The sequence below is a fragment of the Rattus norvegicus genome, chromosome 2 (genome assembly GCF_021556685.1).
Source record: "Rattus norvegicus strain SHRSP/BbbUtx chromosome 2, alternate assembly SHRSP_T2T, whole genome shotgun sequence".
Classification (NCBI taxonomy): domain Eukaryota; kingdom Metazoa; phylum Chordata; class Mammalia; order Rodentia; family Muridae; genus Rattus; species Rattus norvegicus.
Genome location: NC_141535.1, coordinates 14,989,889 through 15,008,048, shown reverse-complemented (window position 1 = coordinate 15,008,048; position 18,160 = coordinate 14,989,889). Strand labels below are relative to the sequence as shown.

The 18,160-nt window shown below is 36.7% G+C and overlaps 1 long non-coding RNA gene and 1 pseudogene across 2 annotated transcripts in view; both read right to left on the bottom strand.

The window, feature by feature from the left end:
- LOC120100657 (uncharacterized) overlaps positions 1 to 18,160 on the bottom strand; it is an 88,041-nt gene that overhangs the window by 56,709 nt on the left and 13,172 nt on the right. For both annotated transcript variants that reach the window (XR_015673583.1, XR_015673594.1), the window contains exon 2: positions 13,709 to 13,838. This is a non-coding gene — a long non-coding RNA (uncharacterized LOC120100657). The remainder of the gene's footprint in view (positions 1 to 13,708; positions 13,839 to 18,160) is intronic.
- On the bottom strand, positions 136 to 603 carry LOC103691425 (60S ribosomal protein L7a pseudogene; annotated as a pseudogene).

Here is an 18,160-nt window from a genome sequence, read left to right as displayed (position 1 = left end):
TAAACACACATAAATTAAACATAAATTCTTCGTATGAGGAGATATTTGACATTTTGATTGATATAGACTTGAGGTGATGTTTATTTCATATCTTACCTAGCAAAAAATTATTATTTACAGAACGCTTAGCAGTACTTATTTAATGGAGAATACTTTAGCCTTTGCCTTTTCTAGTTTACTGATGTGAGTCACAGATTTGGGACCTAGGACGTTGCCTCCCAACTGGCAGTGGATCTTAGCATACCTGTCATTATAATTTGTCTTAAGAGCGTCCACCAGCTTAGCCAGAGCACCCTTGTCTTCCAAGTTAACACGTATGATCTTGTAGAGCATTGCTGGACTGACCTTTTCCTCGATAATGCAATAAGAGAACCTCATATTGTGACACAGGGCTGATGGAAAGACTATCAACTCAGTGGGGTCTGTGTCCTGGGCAATCAGAATCAGCTGCGCCTTCTTGTTCTCCACCAATGCGGTGCCTGTATTGACAGCTACCCGAAAGTCAGACGGTCTCTTCCGTGGCACGTCAGCCTTGCCAGAAGCTTTCTTCTCAACACAGACGGGCAGCCTTTGCTTCCCTTGTTTTGTCTCTGGGTTGTACATATGGGCAAGCTTAAGCAGCTGAGAAACAGTTTGCTGGTCCAGTGGCTGGATAAACTACTTAATGGCAGGAGGTACTTCGAACAGCTTATAGAATATGGCCCTTTGCCAATGCAACCTGATGTAGCAGGGCCATTTGACAAAGTGTGTGAGATGTCTATTAAGTCGGATGTCCCGGCCAAGGCCGAAGTTCTTAGGCCTTTTCTAGAACAGAGGACTCGGCACCGTTTTGGTCTCCTGTTTCTCCACAATGGCAGGAGCCGTGGCGACCTTCTCCCTCTTGACATTCTTTCGTTGGACATCTCACTCAGCAGGCTCTGTGCCATGGGCTATCTCCACACTCAGGATCTTCTTCTTCTTCTTCTTCTTCTTCTTCTTCTTCTTCTTCTTCTTCTTCTTCTTCTTCTTCTTCTTCTTCTTCTTCTTCTTCTTCTTCTTCTTCTTCTTCTTCTTCTTCTTCCCTCCTCCTCCTCCTCCTCCTCCTCCTCCTCCTCCTCCTCCTCCTCCTCCCCCCTTCCTCCTCCTCCTCCCCTTCCTCCTCCTCCTCCTCCTCCCCTTCCTCCTCCTCCTCCCCTTCCTCCTCCTCCTCCTCCCCCCCTCTCTCCATCTTTATTAACTTGGGTATTTCTTATTTACATTTCAATTGTTATTCCATTTCCCTTTTTCCCGGCCAACATCCCCCTAACCCCTCCCCCTCCCCTTTTTTATGGGTGTTCTCCTCCCCATCCTCCACCCCATTACCGCTCTCGCTCAACAGTCACGTTCACTGGGGGTTCAAATTGAAACTGTAATCGAGTTGATATGAATCTCGAAGCTTTGAAACTACTGGATGGGTTTCAGCATGCTACAAGGGGTAATGCACATTCCTGGATAAGAAAAGTAATCATCAATTATAGTGAGCTATGAACTCAGAGCTGCAATGTCTAGCCTTGCAAGATATTCCAACTGGTGCAAGAGTGGCATGAGTACTCTCTGAGAAACCAACCGCTTTCTGACTGCAGTTAATTCTCACTGTGTACGATGAAACCTATACCCAGCACCATTATCAGGCCAAATTTAGGTTCTAGGGGAGCTGCCAAATGGATACAGTATTGACTCCTGATGGCTATAGATACTAATCTATAGTACCTCTTTTAACTCTCATCTGAGAAGCTTTAATGTGCAGTAGGTTGTGATGAACACAGTGACTTACAATTAACCAAGGTGCAAAGAATAATAGACTAGACAAAGGTCAGGGCTAAAGGGAGTATACATGCACACGCGCGCGCGTGTGTGTGTGTGAAAATATATTATCCATCCCACCTCCCAAGGCTCAGTGATCATTAGAGAAGAGGTATACAAAATAGTTTAAGAATCAGAGCATTGGATGACTATAGAAGTCCATTTTCTAGATACAGCAGGGCAGCTAACTACATGCATGAACTCCTACTCCTTGAGTGTAGCTATATATTTGAACTTCTATTCCAGCTTGAAAGAGAAACTGGACATATAGTCTCAGTCTAGATCCAGTCTTCTCTAAGATTATAGTCTTTGATAAGTCAATCATGCTTTAGTGGAAGATCATAAATTCAAGATTATTTAGAGTAGTATAAAGTGATATGAAGAGGTAAATAAAAGGACACAAAGATTTGTGCATAAAGAAGGGTGATTGGGTCATGAAAGAGCTCATCCAGAATGTGTTCAAGAACATTGCATGAAACTCAAAACTGTGAAAACATTAAAAGAAATGTTTTAAAAGCCCAGAAATAAAGATTCTATTAAAATTTGACTTATACTTTCAAGTTTAGTAATTCATACAGAAGATATTAAATACAAATTTGACTACTAGAGTTTTTTTTTCATTTTAAAAATCTCTTATCATTGTTCTAATCTCTAAAAGTTAAGAAAATAGTGTTGACCTATTCATGATCTTATGAGTAAAATTGCTATCATAACATTTACTTTCTATGTCAGGAAGATATATTTTGGAGAATCATTTTAAGTTTTACTTATCAAGAAGTATATCAAGATAGAAAGGTTCTATTGCCCAGTCAATCTATGTAATTATCTACTGTGTGGCTTAGTCCTCAGATGCCTAATTTGCCAATTTTCTACAAACTGAAAGAAAGTCATCTACTGTGTAGTAATTGGCAACAATGCAAAGGAAGTAAATATTTTATCTGCTCATTTTACTGCAGAATAATTGTGGTAGCCAAATTTTAGAATAAATTGAAGATTAGAACCATTAAGTCAGATGGAGTTCCTGTATAGTAGGAATATTTTATTCTGCATGACTTCTACTTGGTCAATGTGTATGTCTCCATAGTAATTTTGATATATATTTTGCTGTTCTCAAGAAATACAATCATTTCAAAAAGACTATTTCCATTTACAGTTGAAGTGTAATTACATTTATCCCTTCCATTTTCTTCTTCTAGATCCTCCAATGAATCCTTTACATACTCCTTCAAATTCATATATTATAATCATAATGCCTATTAAGCATCTAAGTTCTATGCTAGTTAGTATTTATTTATGCCTCTTTTGAACGTGGAGATGACAAGAATTAAGATGGAGTTTCGAAACTCTAAGTATATCATATTAAATAGTAAGAAACTGGAATGATATTTAGCTACATATAAAGTTGTTCAAAATGACATAGACGGTGTGACACTCATATGATCCTGCTCTTCTTCAACTTTAGTCCATCAGGAGAGAAATGTGCTTGGTTGATTATTTAAAGCGGTCTCTATGAAAGAAAAGCAATTTGGGAAGATATAACTAAGCCTTTAGCTACTTAAAAGAATATCTAGTATCTGGAGGAAAGATACATGAGGGAAAAGGAGAGAGACAGAGAATCAGGGGCAAGGAATCCACGAAGGAAGAAAAGAATGAAGATCAGGAAGGAGAGGAAGAAGAGGAGAGATTAAAAGAGGTTGACAGAAGAGAAAAATAGAAAACTGAGTAAAGTAATCCAACATCACATAACAGCATGCTAGAAGGGCAGAGATCCAGCCTGAAAGAAAAATTCTTCTCATAGGACAAACCCAGAAATCTGAACAACGCACACTCTAGGTCATAAAGAGAGTAATGTGCTTGCCTGCCTGCCTTCCTTCCTTCCTTCTGTTATTTTTTCCTTCTTTCACACAACTTGTGATAATTTAAAAGAAGAAAAAATGGAATTACTAAACTTCTGGGTTTAGAAGTCTGGTCAAGTTATGGTAAACCTTCTTCCAAGGCTTAGGGAAAGGCCTTCCCTTGCTTCTTCCTGGCTTTCAAGCATTGACCTCAATCTTTTACATTTAGTGGCCATGGATACATAGTTCTTATTGCTGCTTCTGTCTGTGCATGGCATCTCTTTCACAAAAGTTTCCATTGGTTCTCACATCTTATAATGGTATCATATTTGCAGATTATTGGTGTCCATGAATATTTTAAGACACTATTCAAGCCAAGGATATTAGGTTACAGTCCAATAAATCAAATAAGTACTTACACGTATCTACTGTTACTTTAAAAAAATGAATATGTGGAAGTAAACTACAGTGCTTTATCAGAAAAATTTCAAAAATTTGATATAAATATCACTTTTATGAAGTAGTGCTTAACTCTCATCTGTCTTCTGCCCTTCTATATATGAACCTTGAGTTTACAATGAATATATACATTCATATTCAATTGATACAATTCAGGAAAGCATAATTTTAGATTGGGAGCAAACATTTAATTAAACAATAAATGGGCTAAGGCTAACATCATTGATGATAACCATGATGTCACAGGTAGCTGATATCATTAAATTGAATAAGGCTAACATCATCAATTTTATCCATGATGTCATGGATATCTGATGTGACAGCAGGAACAGCAAATACAGCTGTGTTTCTTCTAACCACATCCAGTTGGCACAATCTAAATATGAGAAAAATCCCAGGCAAGCTCACACTGGGGAAAGTTGTTCAAAATACCTGGTTTGTGTTCCTCAAAGTTTTTAACACAATCTTGTCTTAAATAAAACTTTGTTTCTAAACAGGAACTCGTATTCACAGATGAAAGAAGAATATGAGCAACTGTTTAATGTGTGAAACTAAGGAAAAATCTGGGCAACGGAAGCTTACCAAAAGTTCAATAGTGTTGATAATGCCTTATTAATGTTCTTTGCCTTATTAATACAATGTGAACATTAACTAAATTTTTTTAGATTTGTAGTATTTTTTCTTTGCTCAATGTGATTCTAGAATAAGATTTTGTCTAACATTATATTCATTATATTCAAAAGCATTGGTTTTAATATGGATATTTCTTTCCTTTCCTTTCCCTTCCCTTCCTTTTGCTCCCTTCCCCTTGTCTCCTCCTCTCTCCTCCCTACCCTCCCATACCTCTCTCTCTCTCTCTCTCTCTCTCTCTCTCTCTCTCTCTCTCTCTCTCTCTCTCCCTCCCTCCCTCCTTTGTTTAATATAGAGTCTCACTATTGTAGACCTGGCTGTCCTGGAACTCATTAACTCATGCGCTGTCCATGAATTCACTGAAGTTCACGTTTGTCAGCTGATGGGTGCTGGGATTAAAGGAACACATCATCATACCTGGCTATAATGTTTATTTTTAAAAGGATGGAAATGCTTCTCTAAAAGAATTTGAACCAAACCAGATGACATTAAAAACCATTAACTTCTTTGAATTTCATATGTATTGATGTGTAATGTAATAGGATTTTATCTTTGGTTTTATACTATAAACTTTTTAAATGGTGATTTCCACATGAGTGCTGGCATTTTTCTTCAGATATGCTTACTTAGTACAGGACAGAATTCTAGAATTAAAATATCAATAATATAATTGTGGCTATTAATTTAAAAACTTATTCCAAATGTTATGTTCCTGAAAAGTTATTCATTTTAATGATAACTAAACTTTTATTACTTGGTCACTTGATCCCCTCATGTTACCTCTAATTTTTCTAGTTATTAGGTATCCTAAATTTTGAGGCTGGTAGCCACTGTGAAATGAAAGACAGAAAAACTTCAGTCGGTGTTAAGAACTAATGTCTTATATCAGGCAATGTCTGATATGGAACTCAACTCTTTTTGTAAAAGGTGTTCTTGTTTTCTAATTAAATTCCATTTTTTCAAAAGCTTCATGGTGAATGAAAACATGAATGTTTCTCTTTCTTTTATATGTTTCCTGTCACCATGTTTAAATAAAACCACAAATTAGATTAAAACCTCTACATGTAAGCACATTTAGAAACACCATCTAAGGTGACTTCCTAAAATACACAGCAGTCATAAATTACCAAACATGTGCAAATTTCAAAAAGAAGAGAAATGTGACAGCTTAAAATTATTATCACATATTAACTTACAAAATAATAGATTTTATTGCATATTTAGTTGACACAATGTTCTATATGAAGGAGTTTGAGACAATTCACTTCCCTCTTCCATCTATTTCCTTTCTTGCTTTCTTTTCTTCCCAAATATTGTCTTTTCTATTCGTTTTTCTAAATACACATACTACATAAGGTAAAAGGCATCAAATATGTCTGTCTCAGTTTGGGTGATTTTACCTAACCTGGTTTCAAATTTTTTATCTCTTTTCAAACAGACAACATGATTTAATTATTTTTCTTATCCATTCATCTACTGATAAACTCATAGACAGAGTTGATGCTCAGGCAAATCTGAGTAATCCTGCGAGAAACGTGAGAATGAAATTTTCTCTAATTATATTATGTATGATAACCTTTGATACATTCTTAGAAGTAGTATAGATTAATAATTAGCCAGTTTGTTTTTACATTATAAAGGATTTTACATGATGCAGTTCATTTTAGCAGAAATAGTGTTAATATCAATAAATATATTGCAAATTTCCGCAAGTATTTTGGTTACAACTCATTGCAAATATATGTATCATACATATTTAAATTGAACATACATTTTCATTAATATATTCAAATAGAATGTTAAATTGTTTTTCTACTATATTGGATCATTGAGAAAAGAATGTTTTCTTATTAATAAAAATCTATGTAAGTGAAATAATCTATATTATTTCAAAGGAATTTGGAATATATTATATGTAATATATAGTATAAATATTAATTAGTATATTTTAATTTTATAAGTAAGCATCAATTTATATTCCACCACTTAAGGCACTATTTCTATATGACATACTATCTGTTTGCTTTTCTAAAACCCTTAGTTTATTCCAAGTGGTAACTGAGAATTTATATTTATTCTACTATCATAAAAAGAAACTGGTTAGATATTCGAGTGATGGTAGCAGAACGAGTAATGACAAAGATGAAGAGGTCAAAGAAAAAGGCAGATTTCTGTACAGAAAACTTTTGTAGGATAAGTTAGATTCTGGAAAACATGTTTGGAGATAATAGGGGAAAGGTGAACAAATGAAAATATAAACATCAGAGAAGCCAAAAGGAGTGAATATAAAAATGGTAAAAAGATATAGAGAGAAAAGTGAGTTGAGAGCCATTTCAAGGAAATCTGGAGTAATCAGATTAAAATAACATCAATGTAGTTTTTCTTCACCTTTAGTTACAAGTCATTTCCTACCACAGAACCTCTTTTCTGTCTTCTGGTCCCATGAGCTATTTCTCCAGACAGATTAATGGCTTTGGGTGAAATGTATATGCAACCTAGGGACTAATTTCTAAGGCTAGACTTTGGTTAATATTAAATGCTTGATGTCTGTCAATAACATTTGGAGCAAGCTGAGAAGGAGGCTGTATTTGTGACCATATATGTTTCTCTTTTCTACCATCATGACTTTTCTGTATTTACCTTCTCCTGTGACCATTCTAGGGCAGTTTTTTGGTTTTCATAGAAACATTTGTCAGCAATTGGTTAGATGGTAAATAAAAGCCTATAGTGGTCTGTAATTTAATTCATTTGTATCAGTTACTTTGTCTTTAATAGATTTTTAAGTGGATGAATATTTTATTTAGATGGAAAAAATCACCAAGAATTTTTACTAGAATCTTGCATAGTAATGAAGATTTCTATAACTGAAATTTCCTAAAAATAAACTATTGAATTTTTATACCCAAATATCATGTCATTCCATTTCATTTGACTAATTTCCATATTGCTGACATTGACAGTTCATAATTAATACATTTTTTGCTTTAATATTTGAATTGTAAAATAAAACTATCATGAAGATTATTTGAGATAGTAATTCAGTTTTGTATATTAATTCTCCAGAAGCCTTATAAGAGAATGAACAAAGGTATTAACATGTTAGTGGGACTATTTCTGCAGTACCAAGTCATAAAATAATCATTTATCCAAGGTAAAAGAATATGTTCAAATTTAAAAGAAACAACATTGAAAATAAACTAAACTATTTCAGATTGATCTGTTAAATATATATGTTTCTCAAAACTCTTTCAATTGCCAGAAGTGATAAAATAAAATGACTAACATTATGTCAGTATGACAAAACAAATTTAATAATTCTGCTATTAGTGAATAAAATTATAAAGAAATCTTGAGAAGCAAAGAAAACCTGATTGGTTAAAAAGGGGGGGGGTTATGAAAGTTTTTTAAAAGAAAGTCACTCAAGAGAGTGATAGGATGGTATCATGAAAAAGAACAACATACAGAAGAGGAAAATGTCCTAGTATTCTTTATGTGGCTGTTATAAACATTAAGACTGAAATCACCTTGTTGAGGGATGATTTTATTGGGCTTATATGTCCAGATTACAGTCATCTATGGGAGAATTCAGGGAACCCCATCATTTACATGTGTAGACCTCCAAGACTATTGATACAGTTGAGGAGAAACAATCATATCACAGACAATGCTTAATAGGCAGCAATAAAAATGAATGCACCAACCCCTTTGCCTTTAGGGCCTAAGAGAAATGGACATAATGTTTTCACTATAGTAGATGTTTAGTATAATGCAATTTTAGGGGAGAAAAGTCTACACTAATGTAATGGTGAAAACTAATATCAGATCTACTAGACCAAGAAGACATCAGGAGAGTGTGCCCCTGATTCACAGAGAGCGATTTAAGAAGTAGATAAAATGAAATTACTAGGTCTGTCCCCAGAGCTGACCCTGTCCCACAGCTCTCTGTACCCAAATCCTGCCAGGAGAGAACAGGTTTCCTCGGAGTGCTGACATACCTGAGAGCAGAGGTGAGACCACCACTTCTTCTCAAATACCTGTCCCAAGGAATCTACGCAGAGTCCTCAGGACATAGGAACCTAAGAGCAGTCTGGGACAGGAAACTTCAGGTTTCCATCTGAAACTGGAACCCAGAGCTGAACCTCTGCCACAGCTATCTGTACCTAAATCCCACAATGAGATAGCAGGTATCCCAGGAGTGCTGACACACAGGCTTACAGGAAGAACAAGCCACTGTCAGAGACAGCAAGACCAACTAACACTAGAGATAATCAGATGGCAAGAGTCAAGTGCAAGAACCAAAGCAACAGAAACCAAGGCCACTTGGCATCATTAGTATCCAGTGAGCCCACTACAACAAGTCCTGCATACCCCAGCACAAAAGCAAAACGAGATTCTGGTTTAAAATCACATCTCATGATGATGATAGAGGACTTTTAAAAGGCCATAAATAACTCCCTTAAAGAAATACAGGACAATACAGGTAAACAGGTAGAAGCCCTTAAAGAGGAAACACCAAAATCCACTAGTGTATTACAGAATAACACAACCAAACAGGTGAAGGAATTGAACAAAACCGTCCAGTATCTAAAAATGAAAATAGAAACAAGGGGCTGGAGAGATGGCTCAGTGGTTAGGAGCACTGACTGCTCTTGCAGAGGACCTGAATTCAAATCCTAGCAACCAAATGGTGGCTCGCAACCATCTGTAATGGGATTTGATGCCCTCTTCTGGTGTGTCTGAAGACAGCAACACTGTACTTATATATAATAAATAAATAAAATCTTAAAAAAAGAAGATAGAAACAATGCAGAAATCACAATGAGAGACAATACTGGAGATAGAAAACTTAAGAAAGGGATCAGGAGTCATACACAAACATCACCAAGATAATACAAGAAATTGAAGAGAAAATCTCAGGAGCAAAGATGCCATAGAAAACATTGACACAACAGTCAAAGAAAATGCAAAATGCACAAAGCTCCAAACCCAAAACATCGAGGAAATCCAGGACACAATGAGACCAAAGCTAAGGAGAATAGGCATAGAAGAGAACAAAGAGTCCCAAATTATAAGTAGTGCATGCAAACTAATTGTGGTACTGGAGCTCCAAGAGTCCCAAATTAAAGGGCCAGTAAATATCTTCAACAACAGTATAGAAGAAAATTTTCCTAACCTAAAGAAAGAGATGCCCATGAACATTCAATAAGTCTACAGAACTCGAAATAGATTAGAACAGAAAATAAATCCCTCCAGTCACATAATAGTCAAAATACCAAATGCATAAAACAGAGAATATTAAAAGCAGTAAGGGAAAAAGGTCAAGTAACATATAAAGGCAGACCTATCAGAAGAATTACAGAAGACTTCTCAACAGAGACTATGAAAGCTAGAAGATCATGGGCAGATGTCATACAGACCATAAGAGAACACAAATGACAGCCCAGACTACTATATCCAGCACAACTCTTAATACAATAGATGGAGAAACCAAGATATTCCATGACAAAACCAGATTTACACAATATCGTTCCACAAATCCAGCCCTACAAAAGATAATAGATGGAAAACTCCAAACTATACCCTAGAGGGAAACTACACCTTAGAAAAAGCAAGAAAGTAATCTTTCAACTGATCCAAAAGAAGATAACTACACAAACATAATTCCACCTTTAATAACAAAATTAAGAGGAAACAACAATCATTGCTCCCTAATATCTCTCAATATGAATGGACACAATTTCCCAACAAAAAGACATAGACTAACACACTGTATGCATAAATAGGACACAGCATTTTGCTGCATACAGGAAACACACCTCAGTGACAAGGACAAATACTTCCTCAGTGTAAAAGGCTGGTAAAAAAATTTACAGGCAAATGGTCCCAAGAAATGAGTGGGAGTAGCCATTCCATTATAGAATAAAATTGAGTTTCAACCAAAAGTTATTAAGAAGATAAGGAAAGACACTTCATATTCATCAAAGAAAAAAATCCACCAAGTTGAACTCTCAATTCCAAATATCTATGCTCCAAATGCAAAGGCATCCACATTCAGAAAAGAAACTTTACTAAAGCTCAAAGCAGACATTACACCTCACACAGTAATAGTGGGAGACTTCAACACCCCACTCACAGCAATGGACAGATCATGGAAACAGAAACTAAACAGAGACACAGAGAAACCAACAGAAGTTACGAATCAAATGGCTTTAATATTTATAGAACATTTCATTCTAAAACAAAAGAATATACCTTCTTCTCCTCATCTCATGGTACCTTCCAAAATTGACTATATAATTGGTCACAAAACAGGCCTCAACAGACACAATAAGATTGAATAATCCCATCATCCATCCTATCAGATCACAACAGACTTACTGGTCTTCAACAACAACAAAAACAACGGAAAACCCACATACACATGAGAGCTGAACAATCCTATACTCAATGATAACTTGATCAAGAAAGAAATAAAGAAATTAAAAAGTTTTTCAAACTTAATGAAAATCACATACCCTGTTTTGGTAAAAAATAAAAAAAAGGCAAAACGGTTCCTGTGTGTACCCTGGCAGTCTTGTCTCTCTAGTTCCTGCTCCAGTGGGGCCTCTAGAACTAGTGCTAATTTATCTCAGGGTCTCTGACCCAAGCATGTTGCTGCCAGGCCGGTTTTATACAGAGACCACCTATCTTACTCTGTGCTCTGTTCATATTTCCAGCATCCACCTCCTGATCCCAGCATAAGCTACACTTCTATAACTCTCTGTAGCTGCTCTGTTTACATTCCCATCACCCGCCCCTAAAAATTATTGTATAAACTCCCAACAACCCGTTAAAATCAGGACTCAACAAACTGCAACCCAACAATCAGATTTATACTATAAATTCTCAATCCACAATACATCCTCACAATAAGCTTACAGCCAATTGATAAGGATATAATCCAGCCACCTAGTTAAGATAAATTTGCCTCCAGAAATCCATCTCTAGTCCCTTGGCAATTCAAAACAACCAGGATCTGGGTCATCCTCTGTCACCATCTTGATTCCCATTCCTTTCCCCCCTCTCCTGCCTTGCAAAAGATTGTCCTCACCGTTTTTTTAACTATACAATCATGACCTTCACTTAACTTGTGCCAGCCCTCACCTGCATATAATTGTAGGTTGATGTTTATCAACTTGCAATACCCAAACTTATGGGACACAATGAAAGCAGTGCTAAGAGGAATACTCAGAGCTCCGAGTGCCTTCAAAAAGAGACTGGAGAGAGCATACACTAGCAGCTTGACAGCACACCTAAAAGCTCTAGAACAAAAAGAAGCAAATACACCAAAGAGGAATAGACATCAGGAAATAATCAATCTCAGGGCTGAAATCAACCAAACAGAACTCCACCCCCCAAAAGCATTCATACAAAGAATGAACAAAGCCAGGAGCTGGTTCTTTGAGAAAATCAACAAGTTAGATAAACCAGTAGCCAAACTAACCAGAGGGCACAGAGACTGTATTCAAATGAACAAAATCAGAAAAGATAAGGGAGACATAACAACAGAAACTGAGGAAATTCAAAAACTCATCAGATCCTACTACAAAAGCCTATACTCAACAAAACTGGAAAATCAGGATGAAATGTACAATTCTCTAGACAGATACCAGATACCAAATTTAAGTCAGGATCAGATAAACTATCTAAATAGTTCTGTAACTCCTAAAGTAATAGAAGTTGTCATTAAAAGTCTCCCAAACAAAAAAAGCCCAGAACCAGATGGGTTTAGTGCAGAATTCTATCAGACCTTCATACAAGACTTAATACCAATACATTGTTTTAAGGCTCCTATGAACATAGTGGAGCATATTCATAGCAGCCTTATTTATAATAGCCAGCAGTCGGAAAGAACCCAGATGTCCTTCTACAGAGGAATGGATACAGACAATTGTGGTAAATTTACACAATGAAGTACTACTCATCTATTAAATATAATGACCATGAAATTCTTAGGCAGATGGATGGAACTAGAAAATATCATCCTGAGCATGAGGTAACACAATCACAAAAGAATATAAATGGCATGCACTCACCGATAGATGGATATTAGTCTTAAAGTCTCAGAATATCCAAGACACAATTCACAGATTACATGAAGCTTAAGAACAAAGACTAAAGTGTGGATGCTTCAGTCCTTAGAAGGGGAACAAAAGTACTCACAGGAGGAAATATGGAGGCAAAGTTTGGAACAGAGACTAAAGGAAAGGCCATTCAGAGACTGCCCCACCCGGGGATCCATCCCATATACAGACACCAAACACAGACACTATTGCTGATGCCAAGAAGTGCATGCTGACAGGAGTCTGATTAAGTTGTCTCCTGAGAGGTTCTGCCAGAGCCTGACAATTCTGACCTGAATGCTGGCAGCCAACCCTTGAATTGAGAACGGGGTCCCGGATGGAGAAGTTAGAGAAAGGACTGAAGAAGCTGAAGGGGTTTGCAACCCTGTAAGAAGAACAATTCCAACCAACCAGACATCCAGAGCTCCCAAGGACTAAACTACCATCCAAAGAGTACACAGTGATGGACCTATGTCTCTAGGAGCATATGCAGCAGAGGATGGGCTTGTTGGGAGGAGAAGTCCTCGTTCCTGTCAAGGCTCAATGCCCAGTGTAGGGACTGGGTGGGTGGATAGGTGAGTGGGTGGGGTAGCACCCTCATAGAAACGGGGTGGTATTGAATAGTGGTTTTCCGAAGGGGAAACCAGGAAAGAGGATAATATTTGAAATGTAATATATATATTGAAGATAAGAAAAGGTTAAGTGGTTAACTTACTACGACTTGTAAATGAAGATGAGAGAGAATTATTAGTCTTGGTGACTGTGATTTCTAATGTATTCTGTTACTGACCTTACTAGTTTGAGATTTCTAATGTTTTCTGTAATTCTAGTCTGAGAATTGTAATGTATTCTGTTACTGACCTTACTTTAGAGAGCTCTTCCCTGATTCCCTGGGTTGTGTTACTCAGGAAGTAACATCAGGAACTCCACCTTGTCCAGTTATTTTCTCCAGAAGCCTGAACAGCACAGTGATCCAAAGATCGCCTTGTATCTGTTAAATTCATAAGGAGCTTTGTCAACTCACATAGCTTGGCACAGGCCATTTTAATGTCTATTTACTTGATGTGGATTAGGTGTCTAATTCTTTTTTTTCTGGCCACTATATTCCTAAATAGTCAAAACTAGACTAGGTTTTGAAAATAGCAAAAGCCAATCAATAAAATGTAGACTTTTGATAGGATAACACTAATCAAAATAGGCGTTTGCTCATTATATAAATGCACATGCATGTGAATATAAGTGTATTTACCAATATTTATAATAAATATATACTATAAATATATTTATATTATTTGACTTTATATTAAGTGACTTTAATTTGTATTATGTTGAAAGAAACAAATCAACATAGTGTATAGATACTATAAGCAAAAGTCAATGAATTTGCAATTAATAGAATAGTGGTTTTTTAAAGATTTGCTATTTCTTCTCTTTATAGTTATGCACATGCTTGTGTGTTTTTTTCTGTATCTACATAGTTGAGTGCAAGTGCCTGTAGAAGTCGGAAGAATGTGTTGAATTCCTGGAGGCAATATAAGTGTTTGTGAGCAGGCCAACAGGACTGCGGGGAACTGCCCTTAGTTTCTCTGTGAGATCAGTAGTTACTGTTAAGTATTCATGAAGATAACAGCTCACATCCCTATGTGCTGTTTCTCAATGCATTGTTTTTCCCCATGAAGTACAAATGTCTGCCTCTCTCCTCTGTTCTGCACTGTTTCAGGAAATGTTGATAAAAGTGAACTCTATTTATAATTATAGAGAAGGTTCACTTTTTATTCTTTAATCACTCTATTTAACATAGGACCTAATATCTTTAAACATGTTCAAGTACATACTAAACTTTCCAAAGGTTTTCATCTAGAATTTCAAAAGAAAGCCATGTACCCCGCAAAAATGCTTTGTATTCTGTAATTTTGATTCTCTCTCGTCGTCTCCGTTTTTTCCTGAGTCCGGTGTTATTGCTCTGCTCGCTGTGACTTCACATGAGAACCCGGAGACACATTTTTACATTCAAGCATTAGTTGTCTAACTTGATTTTAACACATGTTTTAAAATGTTTTTGGTCTATATTTAGAATAACAAACTGGTTCATTAAAAGCAGAAAAACCAAAAGGAGAAAATTTTAAAAAAACCCACAGAACCAGAAAAGTTAGAAAAGTCAATAATATCAGTGTTAGTATTTAAGAATCCCGAGGAGTGTGTGGTGTTTATTGGTTTTTAGAAAGCTGTTTGTTGTATAAGAACATCCAAAGAAGTATGGCATCTGTCAGAAATTTTGACCTCCCTAAATCTTGACACATGGATAAAGTTCAAGAAAGTACTTTGTAGTTATACTTTGTTATGGCTCATAATTTGATAATTAAAATATCTGGAGTATACTGCAGTTGGCTGTAGGTCTGTTCAAGTCTGTTAATCCTCCTCTAGTAGCATCTTTTAAAGGTGCATCTGGAACTACAATCCTATTTCATAAGTGAGACAATTCAGACAGAAAGACAAGAAGTGAACACAGGGCTTCATAATGCCAGAATCATAGCCGTAAAGCAAGGACTAGGTTTTACACACTTAATCACATACTAAAAAGGACAGTACCAATAGTGTGATATGAGGAACTTAAGTACCTCCTCATTGGTAGTATACAAGGCGTGGAGGCCACACAGTCTCAGGTGAGGCCCTGGCACAAGAAAGTCCCTAGATTAATGCAAATACCTGGTTTCTGATTTGCCTGGAATGATTGCACACAACCGCTTGAATCCTGCTACACTTCCTCACACACCAGTGCCTTACAACTGCCTAAATGGGAACTGCAGTGAAGACTCGGGGGCGGGGCTGCTTTTAGAGAACCTCTGTGCAACCATTAACCATTAAAAGACTGGGTCAAACATCGAGAACAACATCATCATCCAGAAAGAACTTCCACAGGCAGAAGAAACATCGACTGTACATCTCCTGTACTCTGCTCATGTGCAACCTAAGGATAAACATTTACACAAGAACTAGATATGTTTGCTTTACCCTGCTATGTCATATTAAAGGTCAAGAAATTCTTGACTTACTAACAAATTCTCTAATCCTTCTTCACCTTTCTGAGTGTAAGGAGTGAAGTAATATTTTTAACAGTCAGGGTCATTTTGCGTTTTCAAATAGTTTCTGTTTTCAGCTGTTCCAGGCTGACAGCACTGAGGAGACAGATGCCAGGCAAGCAGAAGAGGCCCGGAGCCTCTAAACACCAAACCAGGATGAAGAAGCTTCTTTTGTTTCTTAAAAAAAGATTTTTCTTTAGTTAATCTAGGATTAATGTTCATTTTTTTAACTTTTGATTTATATCATTTTTATTGGATTTTTTTATTTACATTTAAAAAGTTATTCTCTTTCCCAGTTTCCTGGACATAAGCTCCCTATCCCATTCCCCTTCCCTTCTCCTATAAGGGTGTTTGCCCTCCCCAGCCACCTCCTCTTCTCACCATCCCCCGACATCCTCCTACACTATGGGGGGGTCAGTCTTGGCAGGACCAAGGGCTTCTCCTCCCATGGATGTCCAACAAGGCCATCCTCTGCTACATATGCAGCTGGATACATGGGTCAGTCCATGTATAGTTTTTGGGTAGGTGGTTTAGTCCCTGGGAGCTCTGGTTGTTGGCAATGTTGTTTTTATGGGGTTGCAAGCTCCTTCAGCTCTTTCACTCCTTTGTCTAATGCCTCCAATGGCTTAACTGTCTTCTGCAAAATTAGAAACACTCTTGAAAATATCTTCAACATCATGTCTTTTGAGAGTTCTTGGAACATCAATTGTCTATGTGCTGTCATTTGATGTAAAAGCATAGTGTGCTCATTTGCTTTTATATTCTTGGACTCACATTGCAGAACTTGTCATTTTGAGACCAGCATGGCTAATGTGTGAGACCAAGTCTCAAAACGTATTAAGAATACAATCTATTAACAAATACTAGAATATACATATATGTACCAGAATCCTATGAAGAGATGCTGGAGATAATAGGATAACAATCACTTTTCTCCCAACATAAACAGGGTCTGACCTACAAGGAACTTTCATGTCAAAATAAAGTCAAAAGACCCCCAAGAACTGTTCCTAGGTTCCCACCCCAGTTCTGATTGCATAAGTAAATTCAGAATGCATGGCTCAAGACAGGGCTAGCTTTATTTCAACAAGCATGTGAATAATGTAAAAGCCCTCACAACCATCACACTCACAAAGAGGGAACTATAGCTCTCCCAGTTTCATTTTAAGATTATTCTCTATTGAGTGAGAAGTATGTGGGAGGAGGGGGAACGTTTTCTCCCTCCCTCTCTCTCTCTCTCTCTCTGTGTGTGTGTGTGTGTGTGTGTGTGTGCGCATGTGGTCTGCATGTGCGTGTACATGTGTTTGTATAGTTGTGTATGCTCAAATATATGTTGAGACTAAAACACATTGAAATGTCCCTAAAATATTCCACTACAAGAACGTCATCATAAGCTTACATGCATCTTCAGAGTGCGGGCACACCTCTAGACTACATGCTGTCAAACCTCCACTACCCTTTGAAATTTGACTGAGTTTTGTGACTCAGCATGAACCCAAAACACCTTACCTTGCCAATTTAGTCCTAATTTTAATTATGACCCAAATATTTAAAATATTGATTGTCCTAAGAAAAAGAATCTTTGAGAAATAAATCTGAGATATTTTATCTTTTACTATAATCATTGTACATAAAAATAGCAATTAGTCATCGTATTTATAATTACTCTAATTAGAAATGTCTTTAACTTTGGAGACAATGGATGAAACACAAGTAATTATTCCGTAAAGAATAAACAGAAGACTTAGAGAATGACTTGAAGCATCTTGCTTCCAGTAAAATTTTAGTTGTTTCTCTGGGTTTATTCAGCAGTGAATGGTACACCTTGCTGGTGGTTATGTGAGTTGACTAGATCTAGAAATCCTAAGGCCAAATGATTTTCTTTAAAACGTTTAAAATGTTTTAAATTGAAATTTTTCCAACGGCTTGGGTTGAGAGGCCAGATGTCTCAAATTACAATTCATACTAGAAACACAATGTCAGAGCTTCTGTGCTCTGCCTAACTTCCCTTTAAAATTGTTGTATTACATTTCTGCTAATAAAAGCCTTTCTAGGGATTCTATATTGCCTTTTCCCCTTGCAAGGCACATTCACATCCTTCAATGAGAGCTGCTATTATCAGAGCGATGTACTCTATTTATTTATCACACCGGCCTCGTGACTGCTTACCCAGGCAAGCACTAGAAATATCTAGCTCATTACCACTACATAAAATAGCATGGGGTATTTTCAG